Genomic DNA, 24,044 nt, shown 5'->3' on the forward strand with positions numbered 1-24,044 from the left:
TCTTGGTGTCTAAAATGAGCCCAAATCTTGTGAGGACTAACCCCCTTTATGTTGCTATCCCTTCCAGGAGAGAAGTACTATCAGTATTTGTCATTCAGGATGGAATTTGATACTGTATCAAAAGTGAGACCCTATTAATAAAGTAGTTTCAAGGTTAAAACAGTAACTCGGAAACAAAATTGGAGAAAGAATTTTATTTAATTACAAATCAAGTTTACATATTGTTAAACATTCACTAAAAGCCCTACTATAAACTGACAACCCTAGTTGAACCTCACGGGAGCCAATTGAGGCTCTTCCCCATTCCCTGTTAATTCTTAATACACAATAGCAGTACAATGATCTCATGTCACGTTTAAGGAGAACAAGGACCAATTTACAAAAAGCACAATTGTATATCCTTAAACATGTCACACAAACACTGCCAAAACTGCACATGCCGACTTGGGAGGATTTAAGTTTTGACATATTGTTTACTGCTCCCAGACTAGAGGTTGAAGTACTCTTTCTGTCTGTTGTGGACCAAATGGAATAGGGGAATGCTTCTGACATTGTAAAATGCTACACTGATAGAAATATAGCATGCCATTAGCTGCCTTTCTGTCACTGTAAGTCATAAATATAACTGTTAGAAGAACAGTAGCAGCTTTTGCCTGGGCTCAATGTTTGACAATATGAGACTGACTGAAGGCAATCAGACCTAGTGCAAAGGCAACTGTTGCTATACAATCTTATACCCTCTGTCTGAGAAACTTTTTTTATGGTCAATTTGACCTTCACCTTCCTGCCAGGTAAAAGCTGAAGATGTCAGACTCAGATATCTTTAGAGTAGCTTTATGCCAAATCCAGGAACACTGGTGATAGGGGAGGAGGGCAGGTATGAGGAGGAACTGGTAGGGGAACTGTCATTTGTGATTCTGTGCTGTATTACTTGAGGCACTGAGAAAATACACAGTAAATGAAACATAGTAGTTTATTCTTAATGTCTTATAAAAGACAATCAATCCACCCAGGTTGTCTTTTGACTATGTGCAAAGTATCAGTAATAATGCATTTGGGGTGCAGATGAACAGAGAACATCAATCACACAGCACTCCAGAAGGAAAGCTCCAAAGAAGAGAAGTCCTTCACTCCATTCTCATTCTCACCAAGGTGATGGCTATATAGCGCTTGCTCATTCATGCCCACCAGACAAGTGTGAATGACGTGAGAGAATCCCAGTTTCAGGCTTCCCTTGTAAAAATGTCAGAAGTGGCTGAAATAAGAGCAGCAGCTCCCTGCTGAAGACCCATTTCCTCTACTCCAGAGCTCCACCTTCTGGTCTCACAGTTTTCCCTCTGAGGGAACAGCTGGAGAGAGGTAGCCTAGTCCCACCTTGCTGAGAAGACACTGAAACCACAGTGATGTCTACTGACCTGCTGAGGGGATGAGGAGGAAGGACTGGTAAAAGAAGGTTCATGTCCACCGTTCCTGAGATTGCCTTGTAAGTCATCTTGGGTACGAAGAAGACTGGTGTATTAGGAAAACATAATTCTGAAGCTAGGTGTGATGGTACATGGCTGTAATTTCAGCTACTAGAAGGCAGAGACAGGTTGAGTTTAATGTCAACCTAGGCAAAAGTTGGGGGACCCTATGTCAAAAATAAAACAACCAAAACCAAAAGGACTGGGGGCATGGCTCAAGTGGTAGAGTGCTTGCCTAGCAAGCAGGAGACCCTGAGTTTAATCACCAGTACCACAAAAAGAACAGGGAGAGAGGCAGGAAGGAAGGAAGGAAGAGAGGGAGGGAGGGAGGGAGGGAGGAAGGAAGGAAGGAAGCAAAGAAGAAAAGTTTATTCTGGTGAGAAGTGGCTTTTGGGAATAAGAAATAAGATGGCTCTTCAGTCCCTTTTGAGTCTTCCTCCAAAGTCTCCCAAGAACCTCAGTTCATAAATGACATCATCTTTTGCTACTACTACCCTCTTGGAGGAGAGGGTGAAGTATTTATAACTATATGTGCTCAAGTGTAAATATCATCAGGAAAGCACTGCACCAACATATACTAGGTCTGAAGCTCTTCTCTATCCCCCTGTTAATTCCCAGTACACTATTGCAGTACAATTATTTTATATAACATTTAAGGAGAACATGGACCAATTTACAAAGAGTACAACTGTTATCTTTAAACATTACACACAAACATACTGCCAAAATGCACTGTATATGCTGGCATTGGAGCCCCTAATTTATATAAATTGTCTATCACATCCACAGTACAGGTTGAAGTAAATTTTCTTTAAGTTAGCACCAAATGGAATATGGGACTATTTCTGACACTGTGAAATACTATATAGTAGTATAAAATACAATTTAATAGGGAAGAAACTTCAGGACTTCCAAGGACTCTGAAGAAAATCCCAATAAGCTTTCATTCTCTGAGGAGTCTTTAGAAGGTGAATAGTAACAACTCTGGACAGGTGGGTTTTGCTATTTGTCCATTTTTTTACCTTCATTATGTTTGCACACCACTCTTAACTTCCATAGAGAAATTTATAGTGCAGAATAAAGAATCTTGAGCTGGGTGCTGATGGCTCATGCCCAAATCCTAGCAACTCAGGAGGCAGAGATGGAGGACTGTGGTTCAAAGCCAATATGGGCAAATAAGTTTTTGAGGCCCTGTCTTGAAAAAAAAAATCACAAAAAAGGACTGGTGGAATGGATCAAGGTGTAGGCCCTGAGTTCAAACCCCAGTACTGAAAAAAAAAAAAAAGGAATGTAATGTTGGAATGGTAGCAGCAATGTCAGCTTTCTCAGGCTTAGGAGGTCAGGAATTAAAAAAATAATCTTCTTTCAAGCACACATGAAACAAAGTCTTTCTCAACCAGCAGTTGAGTCCTAAATGCAGTGTGTGCAACAGCACATACTTGTGACTTTGTTCACACAGTAAACCATAGAAATACACTGGCTCTGAAGGCTTCCTGTAGAGCATGGACTGATCCAGTGTTTACTTAATACAGCCATTGGCGTCTTCGATCAGCAGGAGTTAGAGATGCTTACTGTGTGCCCACAGTTCAGGAAGGACATGCCCAGAGCAATTAAACACTGCCAATCCTGGAAGATAAAACACAGTCATCACTCACCAGACTCTGGGAAGACCCCCTCACCCACCAAGACTGCTCCTCCAGCACTGCTCAGATGCATACTGCTTCTGACCTTAAACACCCAGCTTTGCCCATTCCTTCCACCACCAAGGGCTGCCCAAGTCAGAGCTCCCAACCCCACTGCTGTCCAAACAGCCTAGACTCTGTCTTCCCCAACAAGGGCTTCATATGCTGCTTTCAACACTGACTTGTCTGTTTCTATGATTTGTGTTTGTGGCTTGTTTCTTTTCTCTACCTGGAAATACTCAGATAACTGCTTTTCTTCAGTTCCCCATCATGATGAATGCGGAGAATGTCTGACAGGCTAATAGGATTGGAGTCTCCTGAGCTACTCTGTGAAGTTCCTGTTTTGGAATTAAAGGGCAATAGCCTACTCTATAATCAGCCCTCACCTTCAAAAATGGAACATTAACAATTTCACTATTCTCAGGATCACTGAGTACAACTCAGTATCGTCATAAACAATTGGCATGAAGGAAGAATTCCTCTAACTTGTAAGAAAATTTTATTTTTATTTTTGGCAATACTAGGGTTTGAACTCAGCACCTTATGTTTGCCAGGCTCTATATGCTTCCATTTGAGTCATGCCCCTACGTTTGCTTTAGTTATTTTTGAATAAGAGGATCTGCATTTAAGCCTGAATAGGACTGAACCATGATCCTCCTATTCATGCTGTAGTTGGGATGACAGACACATACCACCATTGCACCCAGCTTTTCTTTTTTGGTGGTACTGAGGTTTGAACTCAGGGCCTCAGGCTTGCTAGGCAGGCACTCCACCAATTGAGCCACCTGGCCAGCCCTGTGTTTTGTGGGGGTGTTTTTGAGATAGGGTCTTGTGAACTACTTGCCCAGGCTGGCTTCAAACTGCAATCCTCCTGATCTCTGCCTCCTGAGTAGCTAGGATTACAGGCATGAGTCATCAGTGCCTGGCTGCACCCAGCTTTTTAGTGGTTGAGATGGGATCTCAAAAACTTTTTGCCTGAGCTGGCCTCAAACAGAGATCCTCCTGATCTCTACTTCCTGAGTAGCTAGGATCAAAGGCATGAGCTACCATGCCTATAACATAAATTATAAACAGATTTTTAAAACAATTACTGTCAAGGGCATACTCAGTTACATGGGTCTTTTTTTGTATGCCTGATGCTTATTGGGAAAAGGAAGAGAAAGGACATACTTTTTCAATATTCACTAAAGTGATTACTCGATCAGATACCTAACTTGTGGCAGACATTGTCATGTGGAATAAAATAGCAGGGTTCTAATCTCCATCTTTAGCCATTCTCTGCAGCAGAAATGGCATAAATTTTGCTATTCCTAATCCCCAACCCTTCTGTTTTTTTAGAGAAACCTGTATAAAACGGGCAGGTGGCTCTATTGATCTTATTGCTATAGCAGTTTTTCATGAATGTAAACAATTTTAAAGGAGAACTGAGAAATAAAAAAGAATATATTTATATTCCCACTTTCCTAAGACAACTACTATTACCATTTTTGCATAATTTACTATGGACTTTACCTTTTCTCATAGTCTGGATAAAAATAATTTTGCACTCCTTTTCTAAGTACCTATAGTTTTGCAACCTGGATTTTTTAAATGACTCTAAAATTATCCAACAAGAGACTATCACATATCACTATTTACTTATTTCCTTTGACAGCTATGGGTTTTGAGCCCAAAAGTGATCCACACCAATGCACTGCCACCATGTTCAACTCTCACTCTCAGTATTGCTGCTGTTCTTTACATTCATCAAACATATGACACTGATAGACAAGTGACAAAAATTAAACAATGTCAGATCTTAGCAATCAAACTGAATTTCATGGTTAGAATTATAAATAGCTAACTTGAAAATGTCAAATAAATTGCCTCGATAACCAGGAGGTAGGCTGCAATGGGTTCTTTTGGGTCCATTCATTTCTTAATGTCAGTTGCCACTACCTACTCCATCACAGACACCTATGCTTCTGCTCCCTCCAGACTGGACTTACCAAGTAGAACACAGCCCAGATAAGCCATGCCAACTATAGCAGCCATCACAAACAATACCATATGTCCTAGATTTTGGACATAAATCACTACAAAGTACATATTAACAGAACAGACAAGGACCAGGACTCCTCCTGTGATCCCCTATCCTCTATAAAAGAATCAAAACAGTAAGTGGTGGAATAGTCTAACCTGGTCACAGACAGAAAAAGAAACTGTATCATGCTGGGTTAAACAGGGCAGGGTTTAGAGGCATTGCAAAAAGAACTGAAAAATGGTTCTTACTATGTCCCAGATCAGGTTAAATGAGATATGATATACAACGATTGGAAGAGGGGGAAAAAATACTGTCAAAAAATCTCAAATCCCTAGAAAATTGAAAAGCCCTAAAATGCAATGAGCCATTCCGTTAGTCTGAAAATGCAACAAGTCACTGTAAATACCCTCAATATCCTTAAAAATGTTAGCTTTCACCTTTTTCATTAAGATTATTTAACATAGAATTAAAGCGCTTAAACTTCAGTTGCTGAAGCTGAAGACTTAAAGTCCTAAAAAGCCAAATGAAAAAATGTTTCTCCACCTTTACTACATAGTCCTATACTGTCCATTTTCTAAGGCAAAAAGGAAGTAACTAACAAGCACCTCTCAAAGCAGAGTCTCCGATCTATCTGACACATTTCTCACTAGTGTGTTGTAAAAAAATAACTTCTCCCACACTGCAGTACCCCCTTTGGAAAAGGATGATGAGTATACTCACATTCCATTCAAAAAGTCATTCATTACTGGCCACAAGCTCGTGAATGTGAGGACGGGTACGAGAGCAAAAGGAAACTAGGAAAAAAAAAAAAAAGATAGATGGAGCTTCAGGGATGCCTTACAACTCCAGAGAACATCACAGTTAGCACAAGGGAAACAAATCCTGTCTTACCTACTTCATGAGAAAAAATTATTCTTTTCATACTGAAACGCTCAAGCATTGTACTGACATCTGCTGAGCTGCCTTTAACTTAGCATCAATGATAATCCTAAGTGTCTCTGCCTCTTTACAAATATTGACCCTGACTTGACTGCTTAACCTCCATAGGACTCAGCATGGGTCTTATAGTCATTTAATGTTTGGCAGATCAATGAACTATAATATGTTATTCTGTATGTAAGTATAGCTCATTATTCTCATTCAACAGACTTGAAAAACAAAACCATTTGTAAAAAGCTGTTAGATACATGGGATTTCATGTATTTAATATAGATTAAGAGTGTGCCTCTTTTTTCCTCTCAATTCCCTCCTAGTACTCTACATGAAGCTTGTATCCAAGGACCAGACTTAATGTCGGCTAAATGAGGTAAGAGTTTCCACAGCTCCCTGCTTACTTGTAAGCTCTACAGAACATTCAGGAAGTCATTCATACCTGTTAGATGGTCTACATCATAGAAGACAGATACAAGCAGAGTGGGGATGATGGCAATAGAATGTGTCAGAATCACTCGGGCAGAATGTGACCATTTTAGGTTCAGGAATCTCTGGAAGAAAACACAGGAGCAGAATGACTGTCTGGAACAGGAAAAAGAATAGGAGTTGGGGAGGTTAAGGAGAGACCTTAGAAATATGGGATAAAGACATACTAAATGATTGTCTCATTGCCCTCTATTTGACACTAGCACACACCTCCACGACAAACTGACCACAATATGTTCTTAACATAGTGGAGCTCTGTCCTGCAGCAAGGATCCCCACTGCCCAGACGTAGAGTGCAGCAGGCCCAAAATAGCATCCCAGCACAACACCCTGAGAGAGGCAAAGGAGAAAGATGTGCTGTGTCAGTCATGTGCTTACACAGCACCCAAAACAGCATTTCCCTGAAGCATTCCTCCCTCTTCTTTGCTAAGTGTCTTTTACACCAAGTACTGTGCTTGGCACTGACTGCCCCAGAGCTACGCTCAGGACTGGGTCTGATTCTAAAGGCTTTCATCCACACCTTGGTGAAAACCTCAGGCAGTCTTTTTATAAGAGGTGCTTAAACTGTTTTTGCGGGAAAGCATGGAGTCCTTACTCAGGCCCACGAATTAACCGAAAGCAGGAGAAAATCATGACATCTCTCCTTCATTTTGTATCGGTGTCATCTTGCAGTCACCTTGGATTCCAGGAAAGACAGAACTGACAACATCCTCATGACAAGGAACCAGAAACTACCCCCAACAATAAAGTCTCCTCACATGGACCATCTGCCTTATTCTAGATAACAACTCGGGAACCTCTCCCAGAACAAGAACTGAGATAACGACCAACCAATCCACACCTGCGACTGACACTGCTTAATTACACATACTTGATTTCTCTCCCTCTGCCCCAGCTCTTGTCTGTTTAAATCTATAGTTCATGTTTGTACCCCTGTACTTTGAAGATGGCTGAAAATGGGCTGAGTGCTTACTCTGCCTCTTGCCATAGCACGTCCTGAGTTGTGAAATAAATTTCCTTTCTCTGCCTTCACCATGCCACTTTATTTGACATATGGGGTGAGGGGCTGGACCTGACATATGGAATCCCAGGAGTTTGGGCCTTGGGTCCAAAACTCCTGTTTCACTTTCACTTCTGTAAGCTCCTAAAGCCTTCCATCTCCAACCTCCATCTTAAATTGGGAAAAAACAGGTCTACCACATATTTCTCAAATTAAAATTCATTGACCCACTGTACTAGAAAATGGCAGGAGTGGTGCAAGGAAAGATTAAATACATTTGGGAAATGCTATGCCCTATATATTCTACTCTTAGAGGGTCATGATGTAACCAGCATATAGAGTCTGGGAAACCCTGGTAAAGAACACTTTACTAAGAAAATTTTCATCACTCACTCCAACTAACATCCAATAGAACAATGTATGGTCATATCAGTTTGGGAACTGCTGATGTATAATCCATTTTTTAACTTATCCTCTATTTTTCCCCCACCAAACCCAAAATGCTTGCCTGGCATCTCCCCCTCTGAAATAAATGTCACTCCCAACGAGAGACACTCTGATCTGAAATGAACTCACAAAAAGAGCAGCTAATATGCTAAGAAGACTAATTCAAGAGCAAAGATCACAACCTGAATGTGCTTTTGTAGATGCCAACAGTGAGAGTTGAGTTATCTTCAGGAAAGGGGACAGCATGGTGACTGCTGCTATTTTTGCAGACATCAATCTAGAACCCAAAGCAGTTTAAGAGCAACTTTTGTTTTAGAGGCAAGGAGCAGATAAGAAGAGCTCTCCTATACAGCATACACAAAGAACCTATATCAAGGGTAGGCTGAAGGAAAACCCTGTATGCAAGTTCTAATTTGGGCAACGACTGGAAGCAGTTATTTGTGATACCCCTCCACAATCTTTTCAAAATCCCATGTCATCAAAAATCTGTACTGAATCAGAGTATGTATGTAATACACAAATATTGGTCATTTTTAAGGATGATAGAGGAGAGACTCATAAGAAAGTTTCACACATGAGGGGTCACCGCAAATAGAGAAACCTCAGTCAATGCAGAACCAAGGGTCAGAGGTCTTGCAGATGGAAAACAAATGATGATCAAAACTAAAGAGGGGAGCTGGGAACTCGTGGCTCATGCCTGTAATCCTAGCTACTCAGGAGGTAGAGATCAGAAGGATCTCGGTTTGGAGCCAGCCCAGGCAAACAGTTCACAAGACCTTATCTTGAAAAACTCCAACACACACACACATAGACACATACAGACACACACACACACACACACAGACACACACACAGACACACAGACACACAGACACACACACACACACACACACACACACACACACACACAGGGCTGATGGAGTGGCTCAAGGTGCAGGCCCTGAGTTCAAACCCCAGCACTGCAAATAAAAAAACAAAAACACCCAAAAGCAACAAAAAAACCCCCAAAAAACTAAAAGGGGGGAGGTGAGGTAAGATAGAAAAGGAGACAGGAAAATTATATTATTAAATATTAAATGGCCAGAGGTAGACATTGGAAGGAAGAAGTAAAAACTGAAAAGCCAGAGCAGCTAGCCCCCTTCCACTGACTTTTAGATGCTAAGTTACAAGAAAAGGAGATTTAAAGGGGTTATCTACAACTGCCTTCCTCTCTGAGATACTAAGAAACAGAAAGGCTCTTTGAATGGGTAAAAAGAAAGGCATGTCTGACACAGAGAAGTCTTAAAACTCACCTATTTTGTCACTGTGTTTTGGCAGGCCTAGATAACATCTCTGTATTTTAAAATAATGATCATACATTTTGGGCACCCAGATCCATTGTCTTAATGTTACTAGACTTATATTCCCCTAGCACCACAGATTTGAACCACCTTTTTGAGTCTTTACTCCCATTTCCTACATGAGGTACAGGAGATATTTCTCTCTCCCCCTATCCCTCCCCACTTCTATTTTATTATGTTATATAAAATCAATCCTTGCTAAAACTTAAAAAAAAAAAGCCGAAACTAAATAGGCAACTGGATGTATAACTCACTGTTAGAGTACTTGCCTAGCATCATAAGGCCTGGGTTCCATCCCCAACACTGTTAAAAATAAAATAAAATAAAAACTAAGAACAGGCATCAGGAATCAAGAAGACACAGAATTCAAAATGACAAAACAAAGTCTGTCATTGTTAGTTTCTGCTTTCTGTTTGCTGACTCCCCCAACCTGTTCTTAGCTCAGGTAGCAAGACTGGCAGGCAGGGAGAAGTTGATACACAGGAGACAAAATGGGATGAGAAGGAGTCAAGTAGCAGTGAAGCCAGCTACATGACAGCATGAGCCAATTGTGACTATGAGGCCAGGTCCCTTCCCAGTCAAAAGCTGGGACAGATGGGTTTAGGCTTGGTCAACTCACAGACCGTACACACGGACTGGTATATAACGATGAAGAGGCAGAAATAAGTTACACAACTATTTTTTTCCTGAGTTACTTTTTTTTTTTGGTGGTACTGGGGTTTGAACTCAGGTCCTAACACTTGCTAGGTAGGTGCTCTAACTACATGAGCCAACCCAGCAGCCCTGTTTCCTGAGTTTCTAATCATTGTGGCAATTTCCTGTCAGATTCCAGTCTTCATTTTACCCTAACATTCACTCCCACACATGACCCTGATATACTTACCACCTGCTCATTGGTTTTCCCAAAAAATGCTTGGGCAAAGACAGAGCCGATAAAGACGGTGATGATGATGGAAACAAAGGGAGCAATGCAGGATTCAATGAAAAAGTACTTGTTGGCTTATCAAACTTCCTGTTTATTGTGGAGGTTTACCTGTCTAGACTAGAGAGATAACAAGCAGCAAACATTTTTTCACCAGTTGCAGCAAGTTTCCTTGTAACAGCTCAGAATTTTAGAGTCATCTGAGAGACCAAGGGCAAACAACTATTAGATGAAGTACAAGAGATACAATGCTCATCTAAATTCTAGTTAAGAGATTAAAAACTCCATACCATTGACAGCACTGCACATTCCCCAAATAGGGACCAGGGACTAAGTGATTACTGAACCCTCAGATATTATGGCTGCAAGGACCACTGTCCTCCAAAAACAGGCTGATTTCAGTCCTAATTACAAAAGTCTCTGAAATCTCCCAGTTAGCAAATATGTAACACTTACTGGCAAAGTTTGGCTGAGCTTTATCTCCTGACCTGCTACTTTCCTCTTGACCTCACAAGGCCATTCAGGTTTTAGAGACTGAAACACATGAAGTCTGGTGCACTCCATGCCTTTTATGAAGAAAGTTAGCCCAGCTTCTTTGTGAGGTCAAAAATCTCTACTCAATTTGATTATAAGAACATACTCCAAGCCTGTGGAGTTTATAACCGTCCAGTCTTGGAAATATCTTGTTCCCTCAGGGCTCTAAGAGTTGTAAGCTAAGTTTGTGTCCCTTGCAAATGAAGGAAAATTTCTCATAAACTGTATAGAAGGCCACTGAGATAAGGGCCTTACTCACCTTCACTCAAGCAGAGTGTAGGTACATGTTTGGTGGTGTAATGATAGCTCCCATGATGCCTATAACTTGCTCCATTTGAGTGGTGCAACAGCCAGAAGTGGATGGCACAAACACGCTCTTGAGAACCTGGCTCTGGCTGGGTTTCACTGTAACATACTAAATACTAACATAACAACTATCAGCCTTTGCTGGAACAAGAGATGGGGAATAACACAGTACTAGAGAACCCTGCTATACGTTACTCCTTACAACCCTTTCTCCTGAAACAACTACTTAGGATATGAAGAATAGAGAATCATAAAAAATTCAAGCAATATAAGAGGTTTACTACCAGGTTTTAGAGAATTCAGGTTTAGATTTTCTACGTATGCTACATCGCACATTTTTTTCTTTTTAAGTTAGCATATTATAGTTGTACAGGACGACACATTGTAACATTTGTATATGTACTTATAATTCATCTTGATTAGATTTATCCCCTCCATCTTTCTCTCTCATCTCCCCTCCCCCCTTCATAGAATAAATTCAACAGGTTTCATTGCTTTGTTTTCAGACATGAATATAAAATACATCCAGTATTCACCCTTCACCCTTTCCTTATGCCCTCCTCTTCCTACTGTTAAACACCCGAACAGGACCTGTTTTCCCTTCCTGTCCTTCAACTTAAAAAGAAATACATATTTGTTATTATCTGATAGTTATGCAAGGGGTTTCATTGTGACATTTTGATATATATATATATATTTTTCCTTCCTACTCCATTCCCCTTCATAAGGTAACATCAACAGGTTTCAAAGTTCCACATTCATACTCATATAGAAAGTACATTAAACACACACCCTCCTGTATGCTCCCTTCCCACTAGTGCCCTCTCCTCTACATGACCTGTTTTACATTCCTGTCTCTCATTGTTTAGGTGTCTGTTCATTTTTCAGTGGGAATTTTGCTTTGGTATTTACCTATAAATACATTGTGCTTAAATCAGTCTAACCCCCTCCAGCACTCTTCTTCACTCTTTTCCCCCTACCCTGTTTTGTTCAACAGTTTTCACTGTGACTTGTTCCTATACAGATATGATGAATTTCATTATTACTCACTTCCTTTATTTATTTATTTATTTTTTTGCGGTAATGGTGCTTGAATCTAGGGCCTTTACCTTGAGTCCTATTTTTGTGAATGGTTTTTTGAGATAGGGGCTCATGAACTATTTGCCTGGGCTGCCTTCGAACCATAATCCTCCTGATCTCTGCCTCCTGAGTAGCTAGGATTACAGGTGTGAGCCACCAGCACCTGGCTATTACTCACTTTCTATCATTCTTTTCTTCTTTTCCTCCTTCCTTAGTCTCCTCTAATAGTCTTGCTTTTGGAAACATGTATTTTCCCCATATGTTACATCGTATTTTAAAGGTATAAAACAGAAGTGTATAAAATATAGTGTTTTACAGAAAAATGCAAAGGGCTTTTTTTTTTTTGGTGGTACTGGAGTTCGAACTCAGGGCTTCATATTTGCTAGGCAGGCACTCTACTACTTGAGCCACTCCACCAGCCCATGACCTTTATTCTTATTAGTTTCAAAGTTAGTCCTGTGAATAAAGGCCCAAATATACAGACTCTGTTCTTGAATATCCACATGTATCACAGTTCTGTTTGCCTATGTTCACTAAAAATTCCTTATGTTTGGTGCTAGTGGGTATTGAGAAATTCATTCATAAACACTTCTCATGCATACCTTTCCCTGGTTTAGCATTTTTCTTGGAAACCTGGATAACCTGCATTATCCACTCATGGATTAGACATTGTTTTTAATGTTCAGCAGGCCAGTAAGCATAAACAAATTTATAACACAGCACATAGAAAGATTTTATTACTGCATCTAATGACTATGAATCCTGTGTCTGGGCTGAGGCAGAAACTGGGAAATATCCATTAATCACTGTAATTCATCAGTGGTGTTTTTTGTTTGTTTGGTTTCTAGGGTTTTGAAAAAGGGTCTCACATACTTACCTGGCAGAGGAGATACCATGATCACCAAAAAGGGTCTTACTGTGTAGTCTAGAGTGGCTTCAAATTTGCCATCCTCCTGCCTCTGAATCCTGAGTGCTGGGATTACAGAGCATGTGTCCTATGCCTGGCTCTTCATCAACTGTTTTACTAAAGGGGAAGTTCAAGCTGCAATTAATTTAAACCTGGATAAGCAAAAACAGAACCACTTTAAGTTTGTAGCCAAGAATAATCCTGCAAAAAACAGAGGCACTCTAAAGTCTTCTCCCCAAAGCTGTGCAAAGCTGTGCTGTTGTCAGGATGGTCAACTTGGGACCAGGAGTCTAGTTAGGAATGTCGTAGATAGTACAGTCAGTTTTTTGGTGATGCTGTTGTTTACACAGTGTCTAATTATGTAGCCCAAGACGGCCTCCAACTCATGATCCTCCTTCCTCAACCTCCTAAGGGCTTGAAATAAACGCTTGAGCTACTAAGCAGCTATCAAGAATCTAGTCATTTTTAACCAAGGAATCTCTGCACACCTTCCTGCACATGAATCCCTGCTATAGATTATATTTCTTCAAAATTAACCCAGGACTGCATTGGCTTTTTGTTGACACATGTAATACAAGTAAACCAACCTAACTTTATTACTGCCCTTTATAATAAAAGGATAAAAACTAAACAAAGCAAATCCTTGTTTTAAAAAGCTAATGTATAGTCTGTACACTTACCTCATACCCAAATGTGAGGGCCATAATGATGAGGAGAAACCCAAAGAATGCTTCCAGCTTCCCAAGCTTGAAGAGGAAATGCAATAGTGAGCTCACCAAAGACAGACTTTCCCAGCAGCCACGTCGTTCCTTTGATCCCACCATTTCCATTCCCCCTACCATATTTGTCTAAAAAGAGAAATACAAAAGTATCTGCAGTGGTGATGAGAACTCTACCCCACAGGGGAACCCTAGGTTACAGATAAGAAATGGAGATTAAAGGAAAGAGAGGAAACATTGAAAAACACTCTCTTCCAGACAGCTTTCCTGACACCAAACACTTGGAGGAATTAGGACTTGGGGAAGTAGGGGCCATGGCAGGAAGTTGGGCCTTGGGTAGTTAAGGATCACAGTACAACTTGGGCTCCAGACACAGTTCAGGGGCAGAGATCTTGCCTAGCACATACAAGGCTCTGGCTTTGATCCCCAGCACCAAGAAGAAAAAAAAAAAATCAAACAACACAGCATCAACTTAATTACATTGTCTGTAACTTTCACTGAGGGTCTACTATGTCAGAAATTTAGGACACACCACTGAAAATGATGGATCTTATGCTCAAGTTGCTCAAATCTAGTGGGATAAACTAATATACAAATAAATAATTGCAATAAAAAATGCCACACACTCTGTAATATCAGTACATAACCCACCATGGAAATGGAAGATGTGCAGACTACAACTGCTGAGGGAGAAGAAGGTGCTTCCAAAAAGGATCCATTGACACTTCAGTTGAATATTGTAAATGGAAAATAGCCAGGTTTTCATTTTTACCTTGGCTTTGAAATTTGCACACTTATAACTCTTGAAGAAAACCCCCTCATCTTCCTGCAGACAGGAGATTGATGGTAATGGCTGAGCCAATGACATCCTGCATATCTAGGCCAATGATAGCCAACTCTATCATCAGCCACAGGATGATTTGTGGGACCTACACAACAAAGAGTAAAAAGATGTGGTAGTAATTATTCATTTTAAGAACTTCCTCCTTTGTTTGGAATTCACTTTTAGGCACAGATCCACAATCTTCATAAGCCTCCTGACTGCAGAAGTATCAGAATTTGGCCTCTCACAGTGCCTCATTGCAGTGGCTCCCAAAAGAAAAGGACCCTGTTCTTCTATGATGGAGTTCTTAAGTCAAGATCAGGATGCCAATTGATTTTACTTTTTTCTTACTATTTCCTACACAAGAGAGGAATAGAAATTCCATTTATAGATTTATATTTCTTACTTAAAAACAGTCTAGATAGTTTTAGGGCTTGAATAAGTGTAGTAATATCATCAAGAGAGAATAGGAAATGATTGCAGAATAAAACACCAATCCTGACCATAGCTGGAGTAACAAAGCAAAACTGAAAAGGTCGAGTAATACTTACTTAGGAAGGGGTCATCTTTAATGTAATAATAACATATATGCAAGTAAAAAAAAGTCAGATATGCAGGACTCAGGGCAAACTAGTCAGAATTGTGTAGCATATTACAAAGTAGGAAACCAATCTGGACAGACTAGCTCAAAGACTAGCTAATGCTGGGTCACTGAATCCAGAAAAAAAAAACTGTAGTTACCTACTGTCCAAAAAAATTTTCACAAAACAAAACAAAAAAACTAACAACTATTAACTTGCCAGAAGAAAGGAAAGCTAGAAGAACTTATAACTAGCCAAAGTTATTATGAAAAGTACATAAGAATATTTTAGGTTCATAGCCAGAAAAGGAGATTTAACATTTAGGTATTCAGAACATACTACAGGTAGGTCAGTATCTTATTTAAAAATAAAGTTAAGTTAAAAACTTCCTCCAATATGGGTACCTGTGGCTCATGCCTGTAATCCTACTACTCAGGAAGTAGTAGGATTTGCCTGAAGCCAGCTCAGGCAAATAGTTTGCGAGACCCTATCGCAAAAATACCTAACACAAAAAGAGCGTGTGGAGTAGCTCAAGGTATATGCCCTGAGTTCCAGCCTCAGTACTGCAAAAAAACCAAAAAACAAAAAAAAACCTTCTTCCAGAATGGTGGATGTAGCTCAGCAGTGGAGTGCTTCCTAGCTCTGAGCTTGATTCCCACAAATTTCCAACCTCCCCCAAAAACGTCTCCCAGACATGGACTTCATTCCTGCCTTAGGAGGAAGGAAGAAAGGCCCAAAATTTGTAGAGACAGTGTAACACCTAGGATAAGAGTAAATTGAAAATAATTAGGAAATCCAAAGATCCTGCTACAAATAGTTTGTAGTAAAAGGAGAAAGCTTACCTCTTTCATAGTGATGGTAAAGCAAAATACAAAGAGATATATATTGTAAATAGAAGGAATAACATGGAGATAAGCACAGAAGCGCTCAGAGATGAGTGCCCTCTCCCTCAGCAGCTGGGCAGCTAGATGCCAGAAGGTAGAGTGAAAAGTGTTTATTCAAGCAGAACTTTTCTAAGGGAAAAGTGAATCTCAAGTTAGATTTTGAATAAAGGGAAAACATGGCGAGGCAGCAAGAGGGACAGCAGGATTTCCCATGGTATTTCCAGTCTTCAGGGCCACTAACCTCAAGTCTTCCACTGCATCAGTATAGAATGAGGCCAGCACACATTGCCAGACACAGATATCTACATAGGTCAGCGACGAATATGATAGCACACTGCTCACCTTGGGGTACTGACGGTGACATACTTCAGCAAGATGCAGCTCAATGACCACTCCTAGTCTAGCTGCAAGACGCTGGAGCAGCAGCCCCACAATGGTGGCCAACAGAAGGACCCAGAGCAACTAAGAAGAACAAAAGACCCAGAATATTCATCAGACAACTGAGTTTGTTTGTTTGTTTGTTTAGTCATTTTGTTGTTTGGCAATTAAATGGGCAACAGTACATTTAGGAAAAAGCCCATGTTAGGAATCAAATGGCCTGAGCTCTGTATCAGATTGTACACATGACCTGCTAGGTACCTTGGACCTTTCTGAGCCTCAGTCTCTCCCATCTGCAGTTTCACCTGTTTGCACAGGTACTATGTGGATAAAACAAAAGACCAGATGGGAAGTACTTCTAAGTGTCAACTGCCAAGGAAATACAGCGGACCCTGGAACAATGTGGGAGGAGGGGACTATGGCCACCAATCCCATGTGGGGTAAAATCTGGATAAAATTTTTTCTTCTCAAACCTTAACTACTAAGCTGTTGACCACAATCCTTACTAACAACATAAACAATGTATTTTAGCCAGGCACCAGTGGCTCATGCCTGTAATCCTAGCTACTCAGGAGGCAGACATCGGGAGGATTTCGGTTCGAGGTCAGCCTGGGCAAATAGTTTGCAAGACCCTATTTTGAAAAAAACCCATCACAAAAAAAGGACTGGTGGAGTGGCTCAAGATATAGGCCCTGAGTTCAAACCCCAGTACCACAAACAAAAAAATATAAATATAAATATAAATATTGTATAGTATTATATATGGTGAGAATTATGTGAGAAGCCAAACACTGTGGTACACACTGTAATCATAGCACTCAAGAGGCTGAGGTGGGAGGGTCAAGAGTTTGAGGGTAGCCTGGGCTACACAGCCAGACCCTGTCTCAACAAATATAAATAAATAAATAAATTGTTCATAAATTAAAAAATATGTGAGAACCATAAGAAAGCACTTTTTATCACAATACATAATTTCCTGAAATCTATTCAGCAAACTGCTGTTTATGTAGAGATGTTTCATAAAACACAGCATTTTTTCAGGGCTTCTTGGTTGTTTTTTTCTTTTTGAGACAAGTCTCATCCTGTAGCCCAGGCTGGCCTCAAATTCATGATTCTCCAGACTTCACCTCCTCAGGATTACAGACCTGTGCGTGTGGTATCGCACATTTTCAGCACACATTCACAAGACCTGAGCTCACAACAATAGCAACATGAGGTACCTACAAATTAAAAAACAGAAGTTCAGTACATACTAAAGTAAATTTCATATAGTTAATACTTACTATAGCTTTACATTTGTTTGTATTTTTCTCAAATATGAACAGTTCCAATTATGGACTATTTGTATGTAATTTCTGATAAATTTCAATTTTTCATGATAGATATGTGTATATTGTATGGTATAGTTTCCACAATTTATATGAGGTGTATAAACTATATATACCTCATATAGTTTATACATACATGACATATCCAACATTTTGCTAATTTTTTCAATATTTCTAAAGTATACAATTCATGTGTAAGTTTTTTCAAGTTATTATAAAATTGCTGTAAGAGAGTCCATGTATAAGTGGATCCACATAGTTTAAACCATGGTGTTTAAGAGTCAGCTGCTATCTGCCTGTAGCCCCTGAGAATGCTGCCCAATAGGCACGTTGGAAAAAAGGATGTGAAGATGGATTGTGTGTATTTAAAAAGACAAGGGAAAAACTGTATATTCACCTTAAATCCAGCCACTGCTCCAGACTGCAAATCAGATTCAATGTTTCCTGGATCCAGATAGGCAATGCTCATAAGAAAGCCTGGGCCTGTGATGCCCAGAGTTTATGAAAGCTAAAACAAGAGTACTACAAAGAGAGAAACAAAGATCAAACAGTGTCACTTCCAAAGCACTGACCTAATTTCTCTGTTATTTTATCACATGTGAAGAAATATCAGCTTCACAAAAGCAAGGAATCAGGGTTGGATATTACATGTGTCCATGTTTCACCTCCATCTTGCTCACTTTTTATAACAAGCTGGCTACTTCTCTATGTGAGAGCCCTCCCTACCTGCTCTTCCCATCATTACTTCATCCTAAAACCAGAGGAACACCCTCAGTACCTCTGTGGACAACCATTACCTATACAGGACAAAAGCCAAGTTTGAAAAAAGAAAAGAAATTCATACTTTCTTGATCAAAAAATGCTCACTAGTGCCACCTAGCAACTGTGTTCATCATTCTGCCATTTTCCTTTGTAGTTTATCATTTCTGATTACAAAACTCCAGCCCTTAGAAACTAGCTGTAGAAATTAGACCTGAAGCTGTTGAGCAGGAGCTGTCTAGTAGATCTTTCCTCACAGGCTCTTCTCAAGCCACAGGGTCCCCTCTGAGGAACTGTCACTTACTTCCTCTTCAGGAATGGCAATCTTCTCATCAAAGCAGGTATCAAAGGGCTTATTTGAGTTCCCAGAGGATTGTAGAAGGGAGGAGTTACTATAGGCTGGGTTGATGGCACCAACACTAGCAGAGTCCTCATATTCTCCAGAGGTATCATCTGAATTAATATATTTGAGAAGAAATGAATTAAAATAAATGAAACATACCAACAATTTATGTGAAGTAATATTGAAGTAAAATCTTTTAAAAATCTAAATGTACAAGATACCAATTGACTCTAGCACAATTCATTTTTTTTTGTGGTACTAAGGATTGGGCGAGGACCTGGCCTATGCAAGGCAAGTGCTCTATCACTGAGCTATAGCTCCAAGTACCCTAATATTATTTTATTATTTTTTGATAGGGGGTCTTGCTATATTTATCTTGAACTTAAAAGCTCAAGCCTCCTGAATAGCTGGGACTATAGGCATGTGTCACCTTATGAATCAAACTTTAAAATTTCTTTTTATTTATTTATTGAGTCAGGGTCTTGCTATGTAGCTCAGGCTAGCCTCAAAATTATAATCCTCTTACCTTTTAAATGCTGGAACTGTAGGCATGCACCACCACACTGAACTCAAATTTATTTTTAACAGCTCATAGCTAGCTGTATTTTTAATAGGTCATATCTAACTAAATTTTTAATGAAAGTATTTTTGACAATGTAATACATTCGCAGGGTTAAAAATTCAAGTAAAAGAAGCATACACTATACAAGCACACTCTCCTCACTCTTCCCCACTCACTCAGCTCTAGATCAGTTTTTGTTTTGTTTGTTTTTGATGGCACTAGGGTTTGAACTCAGGGCCTCATGCTCACTAGGCAGGCGTTCTACCACTTGAACTACTCCACCAGCCCTTGTTTTTGTTTTTTGGTGAATCTGGGGTTTGAACTCAAGGCTTCATGCTGCAAAGCAGGAGCTCTACCACTTAAGCCACACCTCCAGTCCATTTTGCTCTGTTGGAGATAGGATCTCAAAAACTATTGGACCAAACTGGCCTCGAATTGTGACCATCCCAATCTCAGCCTCCCAAATACAGGAGTGAGCCACCGGCGTCTGGCTTCTAGATCACTTTTAACAACAATCTCACAATGGCTTTCCTGATTTACACTTCTATTCCTACTTGGAAATTCTCAAAAACTCTTAATTTTCTTCTAAAAATACTGATACCTAAGTCTCAAAACATTGTCAGACCACCTCAAACTGGAAACCTAAAATCCTAATTTTTAGAAGAAAACAAGTAGGTCAGCAAAGTGGCATATACCTTCTAACACTATTATTTGGTGGGAATTACTCTAAGAATTGTCCTTGAACATTACACCTCTACTAGGCTTCTCAAAAACAAGTAGAAGTTACCTGACCACTGTATTATGAGCCTGTAGTCCCTGCTACTCTATAGGCTAAAGCAGGAAGATTGTCAGTTCCAAGTTAGCCTTACCAATTACAAAGTCCCCATCTCAGAGGAAAAAAAAAAGGGTAGAAGTTGTAAATTCCTGCCATAGTTTAGGCTAAAATATGCTCCTGCGGGTAACCCAACAAACAGGAACATTTTGTGTCCTGAATAAGGCTTACAGTGAAGGGCTGCAGTTTTTTTTTTTTTTTCCGGCAGTACTGAAGTTTGAACTCAAAGCCCCATGCTTGCTAAGTAGGTGCTCTACTACTTGAGCTACAGCTCCAGCTGTTTTTATTCTGGTTATTTTTAAAACAGTCTTACTTACTTTTTGCCCAGGCTGGCCTGGACTGTAATCCTTTTAATTTAGGCTTCCCAAAGTTTGGAACACAGGTGCCCCACACCCAGTCATTGGTTGAGATGGAGTCTTATTAATTCTCCCTCCCCCCACCAAAGGGTTAACCCACCAGAAATATACAAAGTCCAAGATTGAACCACAAAGCTCTGTTCTCTGTTTCTAATACATCCTTGTAATCACCAACTAGAAAAGCAAAAAGCTTTATTTCTATAGGAAGCTGATCCATATATCACCTTAAGTGGCCCTGAAGTGCTGAGGAAATTTATAAGAGAAGGAATGGAAATTTCAAAGGGGAAGCTCAGATTTAGGAAGGATTAGAGAAAAGGAACTTGCTCTGTATTGTATGTACTGCTCCATAGAGATATGAAACATCAGGAAACATAAAAAGCAGTCAAAGTGCTCTGAAGATCATTATGCCAAGTGTGGGAATAGTACTGTCCTTGCAAGTATTTTTGCTGTAGAAAACAAATCTGCAGCTAATTGTGGCTCAATTGGTATTTCTAGAATGGTTATAATATAGGAGGCAAGTGTCTGTGGTTGTAAAACCATTTTAATTTACAGTCTAAGTCAGCATGTATGACTTGAGAATGGAGTCAGATGACAAGAGGGAAAATATGGTAAGTTTCTGCTAATGACATAAGTCTGAATCCAAATAAAAAGTAGACAATAACACAAAGCTGTAAGTTATCATCTGGCATCTTCTTTTCAGCACCCAAGACCATGGTAGATACCTGAGTGCCCCCATTCTTAGAATAGGATTGACCTCTCTATGACTGACCCTTACTATGTGATAATTCTTGTACTGATTTAAATGACAGAATATGAGTAAAAGGTATTAGACAAAAACAGAAAAGTCTTGTATTTTTGCTGAAAAAAACTTTAAAACCAAATAGAAACAACGTGTATTTTAGTGATGTAGCCTATTTATTTATTACTTACTTACTTATATTTGAAATGGGGTCTAACTGGGTTACCAAGACTTGTCTCAAACACCTGGGCTCAAATGATTTTCCTGCCTCAGTGTTCTCAGTAGGTGGAACTACAGGCATGTGCCACCATTAAGCAATACTTGATTTTATTGTTTATTCATTTTTTTTTGAAACAGGGTCTCAATAAGTAGCCCAAGCTGGCTTTGAACTCACTATATAACCCAGGCAGGCCTCAAACTCCCAATTCTGTCTCAGCTTCCCAAGTGCTGGGGTTATAGACAGGCACCATCATGCTATGCAAATCCTTTTTAATAAGCACTGACAGGCTGGTAGGCAATTACCCAGTTTTTATCTGCCCAAATATCTAAAACAAGACTAATCTCCCCCAATTTCATGACTTTTTGAAGGACAGAAATCTATAACTACTCTCTTTGTTCTATCTAACAAGTTCATGGTTCAGTCTTCTGGAAAGCACAGAAAAAAAAGCATTATATATCAGTGCACTGGAAGTGGAGAGCCACTACTTTACAGCCTCAAATTTTCCGGATAGACATCACCTATAATGTTCCAATCTCATTCCCCAACTCTCTATGACACCTTAGAGAAGCAGTTAATCACCCTTGGCCCAGTCAGCCCTGGGAATCTCAAGAAAGCTGAGGCACCAGCAGGACTAGGGCAGTCTACAGGACACCAGCACTTCTCTAGACCCTGCTGGGTTTGGGATTGCAGATTCCCAGCATTCTGTTAGAGTAAGTAAGTTTGACTGGGCAGAGAGGAAGGATATTAACAAGTATCATTCGCCCACATAGTCATTGAACAAGTTGTAGTAGTCAGCCTCACCAAAAAGGCTTTTTTTTTTTTTTTAAAGGTAAGATCTTGCTATGTTACCTAAACTGGCCTCAGACCTAAAATCATCCTGCCTTAGCCTCCTGAGTGGTGGGATTATGGCATGTGACACAGACTTGGCACTAAAGCTGATGTTTAAAATTTCAATCTATTTAGTTGTGAAATCTGTCTCAGTTGACTCCAAATTTAGAAGGGAATGACAAGGCAATATTTATTACCTCCTCCCTATTAAAAACAGCTAACTATCCTACTAAAAAAAGTAATGGAGTCACCCATTAGCCATCTTTCACTGCAAAATAGTCTTCCCACTCTTGTCCTGTATGAACAGTCCTGAATACCAATCTTATACTTTCTAATTTAGAAAACATCACCTTATCCCTTGATAGTCATCAGTGCCAACCAAGTATTGTATTACAACAAGACATGTCTCTCCTGTCAAGTTTTAAGCCACCAGGTGACTAAACACCTGCCAACAGACCCCAATATCTATACACTGGCCAACTTCAACCCCTGTTGCCGCCAGTTACAATGGCCCTCACCTAAATGGCATTCATTATCTGTCCACTCAGATTCTCATCACAGCACAGCCCCTTGGCAGCCCCAGAGCCTTTTAAAAGCAAGTCTTAGAGCGAGTCTAGTCAGCCAGGGTATCAGGTTATCTTAACTCACAATGTATTAGAAACCACAAATCCGATCTGAGACTCTGACTCTTACAAGAAAGGAGAACCTGGGACACTGAGCAACTGTTAAAACTCAAGAAGCACATCAACAGCATTGGGCCATTTGGTATGAGACAACTCTTAAAGAGTTGGATCCTTCTCATACTTCAAACTTTGAACATCTTAGGACAGTAACTGAAGTTAGGATAACTCAGGTATCCCATTGTAGCCCTCATCACCTGACTCAATTAGTTTGTTTCTGTAATGATGATTGATATCCTCTTTAAGAATGCCCAGATTTGGCACAGGGCATGGTGGAAAAACCCTTGTAATCTCAGCATTTGGGAGGCTCAGGAAAGAGGATCATGAGTTTAAGACCAGGCTAGACTACAAAGTGAGCTCCAAGTTTGCCTGAACTTCATATCTAGGGGGAAAGGAAAGAGACGGGGAAGGAAGGGAATGGGGAGGTGGGAAGGGAGACAGGGAGGGAAAGAAACAATGTGATTTATGAGGTGGGGAATCTGGGGAAGCAAAAGGCCTGGGGAATGCAGATGTGGAATAGCAAAAGGTAAGCGAGAGGTTTAAAAGCGGGGTCACACGGCACTGACAGTGGGAACCACCGCCCACTCCCACACCGTGCGCAGGAACGACCCTCTCCGCATGGAGCCGGTGGGCAGAGGGACCAGGACCTGCACAGCGGCCCTACAGTCCACCGGCACACGACGCCGAGCGGCCAGCCAGGCCTTCCACGCAGAAGTCGCTGCTGCACGGGTGTCGCACGGACCCCACAGAGTGTCGCCTGCAGCGGGGCGGCAGAGGCCGAGGAAGCGCGCGGGGCCCAGGGCTCCCCGACAACAGGCGACGGAGACCGTGCCGGAGCCCGCGTCCTCTCCCGCCGCGCCGCTGCGGCTCAGCGCGCCCGGGACAAGGG

At 40.5% G+C, this 24,044-nt stretch overlaps 1 long non-coding RNA gene and 1 pseudogene across 1 annotated transcript; both read right to left on the bottom strand.

The window, feature by feature from the left end:
* Positions 1-254: 254 nt before the first annotated feature.
* Positions 255-7,771, bottom strand: LOC141410444 (uncharacterized). Its single transcript, XR_012450838.1, has 4 exons — positions 6,798-7,771; positions 6,541-6,652; positions 5,889-5,962; positions 255-3,089 (listed from the first exon to the last, which is right to left on the bottom strand). It is a non-coding gene; the product is annotated as an uncharacterized lncRNA (long non-coding RNA).
* A 2,069-nt stretch (positions 7,772-9,840) lies between these two features.
* Positions 9,841-23,775, bottom strand: LOC109685220 (natural resistance-associated macrophage protein 2-like; annotated as a pseudogene).
* Between the last annotated feature and the right edge of the window lie 269 nt (positions 23,776-24,044).

Source organism: Castor canadensis, chromosome 8, assembly GCF_047511655.1.
Source record: "Castor canadensis chromosome 8, mCasCan1.hap1v2, whole genome shotgun sequence".
Lineage (NCBI taxonomy): Eukaryota > Metazoa > Chordata > Mammalia > Rodentia > Castoridae > Castor > Castor canadensis.